This window comes from Tachysurus vachellii, chromosome 7 (genome assembly GCF_030014155.1).
Source record: "Tachysurus vachellii isolate PV-2020 chromosome 7, HZAU_Pvac_v1, whole genome shotgun sequence".
Classification (NCBI taxonomy): Eukaryota; Metazoa; Chordata; class Actinopteri; order Siluriformes; family Bagridae; genus Tachysurus; species Tachysurus vachellii.
This window is the reverse complement of record NC_083466.1, coordinates 12458162-12473722: the sequence shown is the minus strand read 5'-3', so window position 1 is coordinate 12473722 and position 15561 is coordinate 12458162. Positions and strand designations below refer to the sequence as shown.

Here is a 15561-nt window from a genome sequence, read left to right as displayed (position 1 = left end):
ACAATCAGACTATAGACTACGAGCACAGCATGTCACTACTGTGTTGAAATGAAGACAGCGTTGCCTTTAGACCAAGGTTCATCTATTACAATCGCAGCAGACATTTGCACTGTTTAGTAAATCATTATTTATTTCCAAGTTAGAATCCACACCAGCATGTTAACGCTGGCTATAAATGTTGAAAATTTTTGTCCTCCTGCATAGTAGATGTTGTAGCAGTGCAATTTGTTCTGAACTTTATGATTATACAGCAACAAGGAAGTTGGCAACAATAATTTAAAGGGTTGGTCCTTATCTCCAGTGTTACAATGCTACGTCAGTGCACTTGGTAGAACGGATAAAGCCGTGCTTGGGATGGTTTACGACACATTTGGATTTTAAGCTCTGTAGAATTCAATTAAATGATGAAAGAAAATGCAGGACACGGATCGCAATTCAACGGGAACGTGGAAGAATCACAAAGATATTGCTGCACAATCATCAAAGAGTTTTGTTGGCCTGGAGCACCAAACTCAGCAAATGAACCAAGTTCCAAACCAACATCAGCATGTTCACAGAGTGGCATCGAAAGATCTGGAGGAAGTTTTTAGGACAACAACAAATTCTTGACTTAAACAAGTAGGCAAAAAAAATTAACTAAACTTATATAATAACTGTTTCTGGGTTTAAATATTTGTCTCGGTGCTATATTTCATATGCTTGTTGATAGTTATGTGTTTCTGGTGCCTTGTGGTAAAATAAGGAAACTCAAAACAATGATGTCAGAATAGGTTTTGATCTTTTCAAGCATTAAATACAGAAGAAAAGCTTTTATGTTGGTTAATAAATAGAAGTTTGGTTACTCATTAAACTTTAGTCATGTCTATTTTTTTCTCTGTACCTTTCAGGATTGTGTTGAATGACAGGAATTCTGAAAAAACAGTCTTACTACATGCCTCACTGACTTAAGCTTCTAGAAGAAATGAGGAAACAGGCTGAAATGTATTGAATATGAATTAAAATATACTCTCTATTCTGTGTAGGCCACACTGGATTTGATCTCCATGGAATGCTCAACAGCTTATACACATGGAGCGGCGTGAGCATGGTCGATGCCTGGAGGGGACCACTGGAATGATATCATGTTCCAGTTAAACTTTAAGGGACCTTTTGTCAGAAAACCTCAACCGATTGAAGTGGTACAGAAGGAAGAGGCTCGATCACAGTGCTGTTTTTTCGGCTATAAAACAACACTGTACTAATGCTCCAGAAAGAAATCGCTTTTTGAAGCATTGTTAAAATTAGAAATTTATCCATGCACATTATGTCATTATAGCAATTCTCAGTCACCGGTAGGAAACTTGTGTCATGCAAACAAATGCTTTCGACGTATTATATACGTTATATGAGTGAATAGCCTAATATAATGAACCACTGATTGATGTTATATCATTTAACAGATAATTTAAGAGGAAATGCGTTTTAGCATTTTTTTTGTACAATTCCTTTAGCATAATACCAAGCACAGATCTTTGGACAACGGACTTTGAACAAGGCATGTTATAACTGTAAATGTATAAAATGTCATGGCATACATCTGAACAGTGCTGAGGTATGTAGGCTTAACCCTTAAACTCCACAAAGGTTATTGTAATTTATGTGTCACATTTATTACACTGTAATTATTAAATATAATTTAAGGTGAATAATTGATAAGAAGCAGCGTTACGCAGCTTATGGGTGTTTAAACTCACAGAACCGTTGTGTACTTTTTAATGCACAGTGCTTATTTCTAATTCAGTTCATGGAATATTCTTTATCAAAATATATTGTTAAAATGATATACGCTCACTGAGGACCTTTATAAGTACAATGTACTAACACGTAGTAGGACCTTTGCCTTCAAAGCAGCCTTGACTCTGCATGTCATGGATTCCACAAGATGATGAAATTTCAATAATTCTTTGGGATTTTTTTTCCCAATGATTGCCTCAGATAAATCCTGCAGATTGTTCATGATGTGAATTTCTTGTTCTACCACATTACAAAGGATCTCTACTAAATTTAGATCAGCGACTGTGAAGCTCACTGAAGACAATAAACTCATTGTCATGTTCATAAAAGCAGGTTATGATGACTCTTGCTTTATGACATGGTGCATTATCCTGCTGGAAGTAGCCATTGGTCAAGATCACGCAAAGATAACTGCATGAACACATGAGTGTAAAGGTGTTCCTTACGAAGTACTCAGTGATTGTAGCTTTTATTTGTAATCCAATGGGATTCTGTTGATTTTTTTTTAAAAATATATTGCATTTTAGCAACTAAATATGGCATTGCTACTGTATATAAGACTATACATGTAATATATCGTCGCTTTGTCGGGCGGAAACCTCGTATGTCCAAATTTTGTCATTTTCATATTTTTTCACATATCGATGCTATTGGTCAGTCCCCACGTGGTTCTGTTATTTTTACAAGTTATTAACCAATCTAAAGTCTTGAAAATAGCTTGAGCGCAAATCTCATAACTAGATTGGACACTTCAACTGTCCACCTCTTCCTCACTCCGCGGGAGAGCTTCGCGGCATATTTCTCCTCAAGAAGAGTAGCAACAAATCAACACGTCTTCTGAGGTAAATGTCTTCAAAACACTGGGCTCAAAGAAAAAAAAATCTTGACCCCCACTAGTTTTGGTGGTCATTTGAGGACAGGAATTTAGCGCAAGACAATCCAATGCAACACGGACTAAACCCTGTGCATTGCAGATAAGGTACGGCGTTTTTTTAATTTCCTGAAAAATAACGGTTTTGGAGATACGAGGATTCCGCCTGACAGCGACGATATATTTGTGTAAAGGTATTTTTTGTACATGCCTGTGATTAACTGATTGTAAAGAGTATGATGTAAAATACTTGCAAGGACTGTTTTACTACATTTCTAAACAAATATATTTTATGAATATATAAATATATAAAAAAATTTGATCACAGTGACTCACTTCATAATATATGAATTATTCCTTTTGCTCTGATCTATGCGGAATCTTGCAGATGTCCAAATGTCTCTTTTGATTTATCTTGCATTTCTGAGGTATCCTGTTTCATGGTGGGCCTAATTTGTGCCAGTATGCTTACATAGCATATTTCTATTTTTTTTTATGCTTTTCATCTCTGCTTGCCTGCTCATGGATATGGTTTTAGATTTGCACATGCTAACCCTGACTACTTGTTCTCTGACCCCTGACAACCATAAAGAAGGAACAACTGTGGAAGTGGGCTTGGAGGGGGTCCAGGATGGGGCTGAATATGACCAACAGATCTTCAACAGAAGAAATGCAATGAAAAGGTGACAGATTCGTATATATCGGAAGATATAATACTAAGCAACGTTAACTTATATAGCATTTACTGAAATTGCCACAGTCATTAGACAGTCCACCAAGGAGTTTATATATTTTTTTATTTTTGTGAGTTTGTTGCAGACAAAAAGGCATGATTTTGCTGCAGTGTTTTTCAACATTTTGCAATGCAGCATTTCTAAAATAATACTATATTCTAGAAATTTAACTGGATAAATTACAAACACAGGATTCATATTTTCAACTACTACCATTGAAGACTTATATGTAATTACTTTCATGTTCGACACAAGTGACTCAGAACGGGTTCTGTCTGAATGCATGTTGTGATGTCACAGGATGTGCCTTAGCCCAAATCTGCGGAAAATCTGCAGTAGCTCCAAACATATTTTGCTTTGATTTTTGCGTTCATTTCTGTAACCGCCGCCCTGTTTCTCTGATGATTTGAGTAATTCGAGTAATTCCAGATGTTGGGGACAAAAACCTTTTGATATTTCACAACTTATAGTAAAAAATAAAATCCATAAAGTAATGGGTAAGCAAATAATGCCAGAGGGGTCAGAGAAATGATCATTATCAAAGTAATAACACCTAACTGATAATAAGTCTCTTGTTAGCCTTATATGTTTATAACACCGTCATAAATGTGTTGACATCATGTCATGTCAAATTAAATGTTACTAAGTACCCCACAGTCCTTTTAGCTTAAAAAGGAAATCATGTCCTGTCATCATGCATTACCCTGCTCTGAGATGACCATGCTATTTGGATTTAATGCTAAACTTGCTTTGTGTTTAATGTTAAGCACTTTCTGGACTTTTCTCATTTTCCTTGACTGTTGAGTGACCTATGTCCACATTCATTAAAGCAGCCATATAATATAAGAAGTGAACTTGATTGAAAGACCTCCACACGAAGCAGAGTATAAAATATAAAACTCTAAGCTGACCTTTAATCGTTCTCAAGGGATGAATAAGTGCAAAAGAAACTGAAATTCTTGTCAAGTTCCCACTTGTGTGAAATCTCACAGTCCCAACTCAATCCTTCGTTCTCATGCTACAAACAGTGTCATGGTTTGCTAAAGGTGTTGAGTGGCTGCAACTATCCAAACAGGCTGTATGGATCTGGTTTAGCTGCAATGAAATCTGGAGCTCCTGATGAAATTACATGTATTCACACATTGAATCATTAAAAAGAATGAGTTAGCATTCTCATATTCACAGACAGGAACAAAGCCTCGGTAGATTAGGAAATGAGGTCGTGCGTGTCCATTCATGTGTGTATTCTATATCTATATTAATGCTAAAAATTGCTTGAAATTGCACATGAAAAAAGAAAAGTTACCAATGGGAAAAGGAAATATTGATATGGTTGGTTGGGATGGATATTATTATACTGTACGATAACAGTGTCAGATTACAAGCTATAAAATACGAGCTATAATATACAATACTGTAAAGACATTTTTACTGAGACACTTTTACCTACAAAGATTCTCCATAGTTTCATGTATATACTATACAATGCAACGGATAGTCTGTCTTTGCAAACTAAATAGCAAAGGTTAAACACACACACACACACACACACACACACTGTCTAAGGGCTGTGCTCACACTACTCAGGAAGAATGAGAGGATGCCATGTGCTGACATAGTTCTGGTTTTGATTATCTGCCTGGTGTACATCCTCGATCACACCCACTTAAAGCAAAAAGAAAAGAAAAAAAAAAGCAATTTGTTTTCCTGAGGTCAGCTAAGACACATGACAGATGGTTGGCTATGGGCTGCATTAGTGTATGGAATGTAAAAGCATTGATATTGACAGTTTACAAGTGAAAAACATAAGGAGAGATTTTTACAAATTACACAGCAATGCAGCTCAAACGGTCCATTCTACAATCAACGACAGACCATTGCTTTGAATGATCTCCCAGAGTAGCTTTAAGCCCTGCTGTCTAATGCCAAAAATGCTTACGTAGAGGAAAATCTGAAAAATTAGATGATTAGTTAAAAAGGGTTGGTTGGACTGGGTGGCATTTCCCAACTGGCTCATGAAGTGGACACCCAAGTCTAGCAAGCAGGGTGTATCATGAAGAACTGATTACACAGCATTCACCCAGCTTACTGCCTGAGGATATAAGGAGCCAGAGAAAAGACGGGTGACTCCCTCAGAGTCTTGGGCTGAACAAACCATGTGAATTATGTGAGTCAAGCAGAGTCTATTCTGGGTCAGTGAAAGGGTCCATACTTTAGTGTCAAAAAAACATTTTCCTTTATGTGAGGCAGCATATTTCTTAAGGTGAGTCAAAGGTGTTCACCAACTCCTTCGACATCTGATCCGCATTATTACTTTTCTCCATGAAATGATGAATTACTTGCAACTTTAGTTGGACTTTAGTTCAGGCCCCACAGGGGGAAATAGGGGTTGGAAAGAAAGCCATCTAAACACCTACATGGTATTTAGTGTCAGGAATTTGTTGTTTAGATCTCCTAGTGATTAATGAACACAATATTAAAAGGGTTTGTTTTTAATAGGCTATGTTTTGATGGCCTGATGGCTGATGTGGATTTTAGTTGGAGTCGCAAACTTTAGCAGAATGTACAGAATTTTTAAAATGGTGAAAAATAAATCTCATACAATGTGGGGTAATTTAAAAGACATTTGTAAAATGTCTTGCCCGCTTGTTGTCGAGCCATCTTTTCCTCATCCAGCACAACCCTGCTTAGGTTATAGGTGCATCAAATGTCCAACATTACACACTTTGTTTTTTCTTATCAGTGGTATAATATGTTTTATAAATCGTATATTGAAGTTGGGCAAACTATCACACACAAGCACGCACACACACACACACACACACACACACACACACGCACACGCACACACACACACACACACACACACACAGACACACACACACACACACACACACAAACAAATCATCTGGCCTTTTGTGTAATTTGTACTTTATTGGACAAAGTGTACTTAGCCTATGTACTTTTTAGATTCGTCCCCAAAGGCAATTAGAAGAAAAATAAATGGATGACATATACAATGTGTATTTGTCTTATGAACAATATTAATTCCATTGCGCTTGATTCCAGCTGCAGCAAAAAAATAAATAATTAAATAATTGAATGCCAAAAATGAAACCTTATAACCATGTCTTTTTATGTATGAAAATCAGTGGAGCTTAGCTCTGTGAGCCAATTTATACCAGCTGCCATTTTCTACCCTATTTTCATTTAAAGGTAAGTCAAGGGAACATTTAACAGACAAGCAAATAGAAGTGCTCTCTCTGAGAGCAGATACACCCTGGCATGTTAATTTCACATAAAACCACAGACACGCTCATTTCATTGCCTGGGTACTGACATGACAAATATGTCCTTAGGCAGTTATACTGGAAACTAATGCCAGAAGAGCAGTGCCAAGTAACTAGCATGGCAGAGCAAAGGAGAGGGTGAAACTAGTGCAAGACAAGCAGCTTTCAATAGCCAGATGCCTGACAGTGTATCTTTCCAAGTTGTTTTGTCAGAATCCATATTTACTAAAACTACTAATTAACAATGGTGGAAGGAGCAGTCAGAAAGGTGTTAAAAGCATTTCAGTGTAAATGACATATTATGCCTAAATATCAAGGGCGTCGATTTGGGTAGGGACGGTAGGGACATGTCCCTACCAATATCCAGGGAACACTCAATTGTCCCTAGCAATAATTCGACCAAGCCTATATATATATATACACACATAACCATTGATGTCCATCTGTGTCTTGTGCTTTTTTTACTTATTTCATTTAACATTTATCCAGGAATCATTAAATAAGATAAAAAATATTTTACAACGGTGTTCTGTAAAAAATAGCACAACTTGTGGAACACAAACGGTTAACAGATTTTCCCCCTGTCTTTCTCGTTAATGTGTTGAGGTAGGAGGCTGCAGCTAGATTCCGTTGTATGAAGCAATATGCAACGTGATTATGCAGCTACCGGTATGTGAGTAAGAAAGTATTCTTATAACAACAGTTTTATGCACAAAATACAGGGAATGTTGTCCCCACCAATGTCAAATAAATTATGTCCCCACCAATGTCAAAATCAAACTTACGCCCTTGCTAAATATAATGATCTTGCAGCATCTCATACACACAGTGCAATTGGCTGTACATTTGATAATTATATAGTCTGTCACATACGAGCCTCCTGCCCATCTCTTGCACAGCCGCTACGGTATGCTGTGGTTTTAAAATGTGTTCTCCATTCAAACATTTTAATTACACGAGAGTGGGAGTGCATGGTTTTGTTTCAGCCCCCCTTCTCTGTCATCTGTCATACATCATCATGGATAGATTAAAGAAGATTATGATGGGAAAGAGATTTATATTGCATGTTCTGGGTACCATATTTGGTCTGGCTACTTTGCATTAAGGTGAAATGTACATGAGTACATGAGTTTTTTTTTCCTTTACTAAGAGTGATCTTATTTTATTAGTGGAGAGGATTTCTTTAAACAAAAGGCATTGCTTTACTGGTTTAGTTGCTTGGTACAATAAAGCAGGTGATTAAGGTTTTTTGACATTGTGCCATGTTTTCACTGCAATAAAAGTTTCTGTACAATTGTGTCTCTCACAACGCTGGCTTACCACTTATATTTGATTTGTACTTTGGATGTCTTTACAAAGTTAGAGTTGGACCCACGTCTTGTGCTGTTGAACATCATCGCAGTAAAAAAAAAAAAAAAAGAAAGAAATCCAGATGCTGAAAACGAATATACTTGGGCTTGAGTTTTTCAAAGCCTAGCTTGATATATTTTTGACCTATAGCTGTATGTCTCTTTTTATAAATCTTTACACATTTCTCTCTTTATATGCTCGGCTTCATGGGTTAGTAGTACAAGTGCAATTAGACCTCCCAGAAGCCACTGTTTTCTTTGACACTGACACAAATCCAATCTGGCAGCCAAACCCTTAACTTAAGCCACACATCTCAACAAGCAAAACCATGCAGAGCTTAAGTGGCTGATACAGGATGAATGAAAGGTTGTAATCAGTCAAAAAAAAAAAAGAGAAGAAAAAAGAGACATCTAATCTAACTAGAAAATATACCATTACAATACCAACACTTTTTAAAAAAAAAGTTAAATTATATTTTTTAATGCTAGTCTTAGGACATATTCAGGGGGGGTCTTTAATAGTGCCTGATGCTATTGTGTGAAAGCAGCAGCTGTTGTATTTTTTCACTTATCAACCCATGTGGGCTTCACATGTCTGCAGTAGTCTCTTTAAGCCGCCATGCTGTTTGTGTGGTTTAATTAATTGTCTATGTTTATCAGAGAGTAGAAAGCTAACCAGTAGAAATATGCTATTTCTTCTCTTGTGTATGCGCTAAACACTTTTTTTATGATGCTTACAGAAGTAACTTTTTTAAGGTTATGCTTCACCATGAACCATTATTTTTACACCGTTTTATAGATCAAATTTAATAGAAGGAATTTTGCACATAACACTGGGTGCATCTTCTGTGTATGCAAAGAAACAAGATGTATGGTACTGCGTGTTCCACAATAGCTAGCGTAATTACTAATACTGATGTTATTCCTAAACTGAGACCTGTTTCATTTGTAACATTGGCAAATTAGTATCCCATAAATAAGGTTGCTGTGTCTGAAGTCTGACTTCATAATGACATATAGCACAGGCAATGTGGGTGGTTCTGGATTACAAATTTCTTCAAATGCCCAAGACCCAAAGGTGGTCTGAAATATTGGCGTACTTTGTATGAGTATTTTAGCGCCACATATTATAAAATACAGATACATTCTGTTACTGTGAACTCAACCCAAGGGTCACCAAGTACTCTCTAGTCAAGGGGACATTACAATCAAATGCTTTAATATATGTGCATCCCACATATATGTGCATTTCATGCCTACGACAACTTGTACTCAATCTCCGGAAGACCTCCCACATCATCCCATTGCTGTGCTCCCTCCAGTTTCCCCGCATCAGATGTAAAATAAAACAATCCCACATCTACCTGACAACGCTTTTCGGTTCCCTCTCTGTACCAGTTTCCTTTGATGCACAATCATGACTCGACTTAAACAAAAATACCTCAAGACACAATGAAGTCATGCATGCAAGACTTTTCTCTGTACCTGCACCCAGATAGTGGAACAAGCATTTCCTGGCTGTCCCTATATTTTCATATATATGCACTTTTAACTAGTTCATTGGCATGCTCGTTCCTGTCATACCCAGACTCCCTACACAGCTTTTGCGTGACACTCATAGGGGTCCTAACTTGTGTTTTGGGGGCTTGTCTTATATGATATCTTATATGATGTCTTATATGATATCTGTTAGTTATGGTCTGTCAAGTCTAGTGTAATTCAACAATGTGTTTGGTTAAAACAAAACACTGATTATAAAGGTACATATACTGTAAGTGCACAGCTGGAAGGACAAAAACCATCATCCATCATTGACACCCCAGCTAAGTCTTTTAATGTTTCTGCCAACATCACTGATGCAGTGCTGGTTCTTTTAGCTGGTTGTAATTCAACAAAAGCAAAAATGTCCCCCATTTATTACACTCAACACCAATGTAGATCATTGTGCATGCAAAAGGCAAATCACCCTTATCTACTGTATGTATCTTTAAGTCTGAACTAATATTCTTCCAAATGTACTGGTATATCAAAGTTAATGTACATCTATGTTTTAGAAATAATAATAAAATATCTCACACACAAAAATGACTACATTCCGGCTGGCCTAAAGAGACAGCTCCACTGCACTATTTAAATTCTTTAATACAGCAGAAGAGATTTATTGGGCACCGTATGTGTGGTTTCTGTGTGGTAGGCTCTATAATGTGATGTAGATCACTGACTCCTGCTTCCAATGCTCTGGCTCGTACGTTCAGTAACACTCTCCCAGTAGCTGTTTGCTCAGTAGATTTTCAGCGCCACTGCCTTTCCCAAATACTGGGGTGCTGAGAGATGGCCCCTGTTTGTTTTCACTGTTACTAAGATCGCTAAAACAGTCAGTTTCCTTTACTATATTCAACTCTAAAATAGACATGTACAAGTCAAATGGTGGCCAGCGTCCCAAGGGATTAAAGTTCATGATGTGAATAAAGGACGTCGTTTTTACCTACTTATATATTGTCCTTGTACAATCACTAGACAATTCATCGATATTCAAGCTTCGTACTTAAAACAGTTGTTAATGGCATTGTTTTTTAACACCCTCTTATATCGTTTCCAATTATTCTAGCATGCAATCACAGAGCACTGTAAGTCATTACAACATAACATGTTTCATAATATTTTAACTATAGAGTACTACCAGTTTATGCCAGTTTATTACAGTATATTTAGAATAGCATTCTAAGTAATATCCACTTGATTAAGTTATTAAAATATTTTCACAAATATCATTCAGACATTTACTGTAGGATTTATTTATGTTTTTGGAATTTTAAGTATTCTTTCAGAACACTGTGGTATAGAAAAGTTTATTATATTTTTGTAAGGAAATGGATCTGCGTATGCTTAAACCTACAGAGATCTTGTTTGCTGTAACTGATATTTCTGAGTTTAAATTTCAGACGATGCAATGCAGATATATTGAGAGAGACAGAGACATCGGTGCAGTTATAGATCAGGAAACATCCTCAAAATGAGCATTAAAATATCAACTGTGGTCTAAAGCCTGTGAGGTTTCCATAACTTTTCAAGCAGCAGTAAAATGACCCTTATTTTTAATTTTCTGCCTACATCTTTAGATACTAGACTGAATGAGCTCAGTATCAGAACTCAGAATATCTGCACAATCATATTTGTCTTCAATGACCACAAAGGTGGCAAAAAATAGAGTGTAGTATCTTGCTAAATTTCTCCCTGTGGCTAAATATGGTACAAAAAAGGAGACTGATGTACTTGCTGCAAACACAAATATACAGTGATGGACACATAAAGTCAAAGCTGCTACTGAAACAGCCAGACTCCTGTGTATGGGGGCCATGATAAACACAGAGAGCACTTGTTTGCCTGCAGTCTGTGTTGACTAACGGAAGATGGACTGCTGAATTGCCTGAGAGTTGATTTTCGTGTAGGGGCGAAATGTCAGAAATAAAGAGTGAAAGGAACGGCTAAAAAGAGGCTCTGTATGCATGCTATGCTGGGTGGTCAAGCTATAGATAAAGACATGGACATCTAAAGCAAAGTTTGTGAACCTTAAAAGAAAACAGCTTCATTTAGATGTCTGGTGTGTGTTCAGGCAGTTCGTTCTGTTTGTACAGCTGACTGAAAACTCAAGAGTCTCAAGTAAGGTATGGTGGATAACATATAGGTTAGTGAAGATGACTCAAGATCACTATGATAAAACCAAACAAAACAAATCCCTCCAAAACCCCTCTGGTTGGATTGCTAATAAATGTCTTGGGACCAGTCTTTAAGGTCAAAAATGGGTTCTAATGTGTTATTCAGAAGGTAAAACGACAGTGTCTGCTTTCTCCAAAGTGCATTCCCCAGATGTGCTTTTTGGGAAGAACATACAAGACTGTATCAACTGCTATTTACAGCTGCTTTGGCTGACCTTATGGACAGCGGGCATCTGGGACAAGAGGTAAATAAAGCCAGTTGTGGGTGAGATTTTTAGGATGCCTGGACAGGATAGCATAACTGATGGGATCTTAAACAGGTGTTCTCTGTAGCAATTCATACTGTACACTGCATAAGTGCCTGGTGCCAGTCATGCTTGGGTTTCTTGGCTCAAAGCGTGTTACTTAGCCTTGTACAGGGGCCTTATTTGCCTTGGAAAAACACCATGCCAATTGCCTTAGCATTTAAACCACTAATGGTGTCCCACAGACAAAAGGGTTTTTGGCTGAATCCTGTACACATGAAGTGCCTTAATGTGCGTTTTCTTTCCCAGTACAATTTTAATCTAGCAGAGATGCCTGTGCAACCAGCAGCTCTATTAGGAAGAAAACTCATGCATTTCTGTTTAAATGTTATGCCACACTTAATGTGTGGACAAACAAGATAAAATACCTTTTAGTTACCACTTAAATTACCACATATTTAATGAGGTGTAAATGTTCCCATCACTCACAGAGAAAGCTGGTTTTGTATTTTTGATATAGCATTGTTTATAAGCTCCACATCCACAATTCCCAAATCTAAGAACTCTTAATTCTTATAACTTACACCCTACAGTCATGCTAAATAATCCTTAAACATCTATTCTTGTTCTTATTCACTAGATTTCTGATTTTGCCTTTCTGGTTTGTTCACTTCAGTGTTCAAAACTTGCATTGCATAACTTATTAAAAACTGTCCTCATTTATTTCACTAGTGAAACTGAGGAGTATATATTGCATCATAGTGGCAAAAGATAATAGATAGATCCGTAAAATTTTTAAAAAGCCGCCGTTTAATAGTACCCAGTCCCTTACATTATAATGCAACTGTCTCTGCTTAATAACTTAATATCTATTAAATAATATAACTGATAGATTAATTACATCCACTTTTGAAATTTGCACACCATCTTTCCTCATATGTCAGGATTTCCTCTTGCTTGCTCTTCTTACTGACTTCCACTTTAAATTCGATTGAGTTTTATTCTATATCAGTTCAGTGTGTTAACTCCCATTAAATATCCACAGCATGAACATGGTTACAGTTCTGGATGATTTTGCTAACTGGCATAGAGTGATATACCATGTAAATACCAAATACATCACAGCAGATGACTTACAGCTGACATGAATCTAACAATTATCAGAGACGGAGCTTTTTTACGCTGTCATTCACCTTGAGCAATACAGTATGGAAAAGCTATCTTACACTCAACAAGGTTTTTTTCTTTAGTCTCCTTTCATATTTTTCTTTCATAGTAGGCACTGAGGGATGACTGCATCTTTTTATGCATCAATAAGAGGGGATTTATGTGTCTCAGTAGGAGTACAGCGTTTCATGTGCTCTTGAAATAGTATATCCCTGCCTGTCCATCAGCGAGATGTGGATGCATAGTTTCCTGGGGCATTCATGTTAAGCAAGGGTTCTCCTATGCTTCTATTGTCCTCTTTATGATATCACATGGATAGCAATATCCTCTTGGCTTGCTGCGGATCAAATCTGTGAAATGGATGGCGAGATTCAGTAGCTCTCACCCTAGGTAACTGTTGGGTCTGATTTCAGTTCAAGTTGCATGAAAACTCTTATCACAGTAATGAAATACACGTACATCAGATAAGAGTTATATTAGATCTTAAGTAAAATGAATCCGAGTTCTATGGAGTTCTAAAGGTTTTTACCGGTGTGAGTCACATTTTGAGGCCATTCTAATGTTAACATTCTTGGGTAGAGTACAATGACAATGAATTGGAACATTCACTTATCAAGGCATATGTATACTGCTGCATCACCATCTATCCATCCATCTATTTATTCATCCATCTTCTGTATCCTACAGCCTATCCAGCTCACCTTACCCATGGAAGGGCACAACTGATTCACACACTACAGACAATTTACAGATGTCAATCAGCCTACCACATTTCTTTGGACTGTGGAAAAAAACCAGAGAAGCAGGAAACACTCAATTCACAGGGAGAACAGGGAGATCTAGCTGCGCACACACAGGGCAGAGACAGGAATTCAACTTCCAACCCCAGAGGTGTGAGTCAAAGCTGCTAACCACTAAGTCTTTCTGCCCCCTCAACCACTCCATCACAGTGTGCATCTAATTCTGTGCTTCTCTGGAGCCTACAAAAGGAATCTCTTTTTGTGTTTTATTACAGATGGAAAACGAGGACACGCATCAGACTAGTAGTCTTATTTTAGACTATTAACAGTTTATAAGAACACATGAAAGCAGTGAATGCAGTGGTTCTATGTGATTTTTAATGTAATGCATTTAAGATTTATAAGAATTACTCATTAGAAACTAAAACATATCTGAACAGCCTGTTTACTCCCATATTACTTCATTGTATTTGTTCATTCCTCAAACCTTTCAGGCCTTTTTAGTGTAATTAAATTGAACTGTCTTGGCACTAGTTCATTGGTACTTTTTACTTGACAAAACAACACAGTACTTTGGAATTTGCACTGGCCTGTCCTGAACACATGCAAGTAAAAACAGATCTTTATGATGTTGTTATCTGTTTTTACTGTATACCATGTAATCTTTTGGATTAGTAACACTATTCGAGTGTTATAATCACTTTGTTAATCATTAATCATGCTAAAGCAGTAGTTTTATAACACAATAGTTTTTTCTTGTCAGTTGTAAGTACAAACAGATTCATTTTTGCAATTTTTATTACATTTATTGCAGGATTTATCCCTTACAATTGAGTCTAGCTCTATGTACTGTAGCAATGCACTTCAGCACTAACAGAAAAGCTCTTTTTGTTTAACAAGTCACCCCTTTATGAATCAATCACCTTCAGTAAAGAAACCAAGCTACTACAACTCTATTCCTTTAAACCAGGGTTGTCCAATCCTATTCGCAACAGTGTATGTTTAGGTTTTCATTCCAATCCAACAGGAGCCACATCTGATTCTACCTTTGTAATCAGCGGCTTTTGATTCATTTTAATGAAAAACTTAACCCACGCTGACCTTTTCCAGATACGATTGGACACCGCTGGGCTGCGGATAGGTTTGATCAGCCCTGCTTTAAACCCAAACCCAACCACGATGCCTTCTCTTTCAAGCAGTTGTTAATGGATCTCTTAGTCATCCAGCCTGTAAAAGTAATGCCTCTAGCAGGTGTACAGGTAGTGAGCACACAATTAATCTTTAATAGTGCAATGGGCAGGAAAGATGAAGTTCTCTCATCTCTATCTTTTAAAATTATTTTAATGATTTTGAATATGGTGTTCGCATTGCTGCTTATACAGCTGGGTAATATGACAAAAACCTATTATCAAAAACATTTTTAAATTACTATACATATATATATATATATATATATATATATATATAAAACACTTAAACAATTCGATTTCTAAAGATTAATTAGAAAATCTTAACATTAAATCAACTGCTTCTAGCTGGTTACAAGTATACTATATAGTATACTATACTATACAGTATGTAGACACATAACCAATCACACATATTTGTCTGAATAATATTGCATATTATAAGTATCATCTTTTGGTCAGGTTTCCCACGAGATTTACAGCAATTGG

At 36.8% G+C, this 15561-nt stretch overlaps 1 protein-coding gene and 1 long non-coding RNA gene across 5 annotated transcripts in view; one reads left to right on the top strand and one right to left on the bottom strand.

The window, feature by feature from the left end:
• The window catches only part of LOC132848553 (ADAMTS-like protein 1), a 102865-nt gene that overhangs the window by 70786 nt on the left and 16518 nt on the right, over positions 1–15561 (bottom strand). The window lies entirely within an intron of this gene.
• On the top strand, positions 242–2975 carry LOC132848554 (uncharacterized). The gene is made up of 2 exons (XR_009648743.1): positions 242–618; positions 1023–2975. It is a non-coding gene; the product is annotated as an uncharacterized LOC132848554 (long non-coding RNA).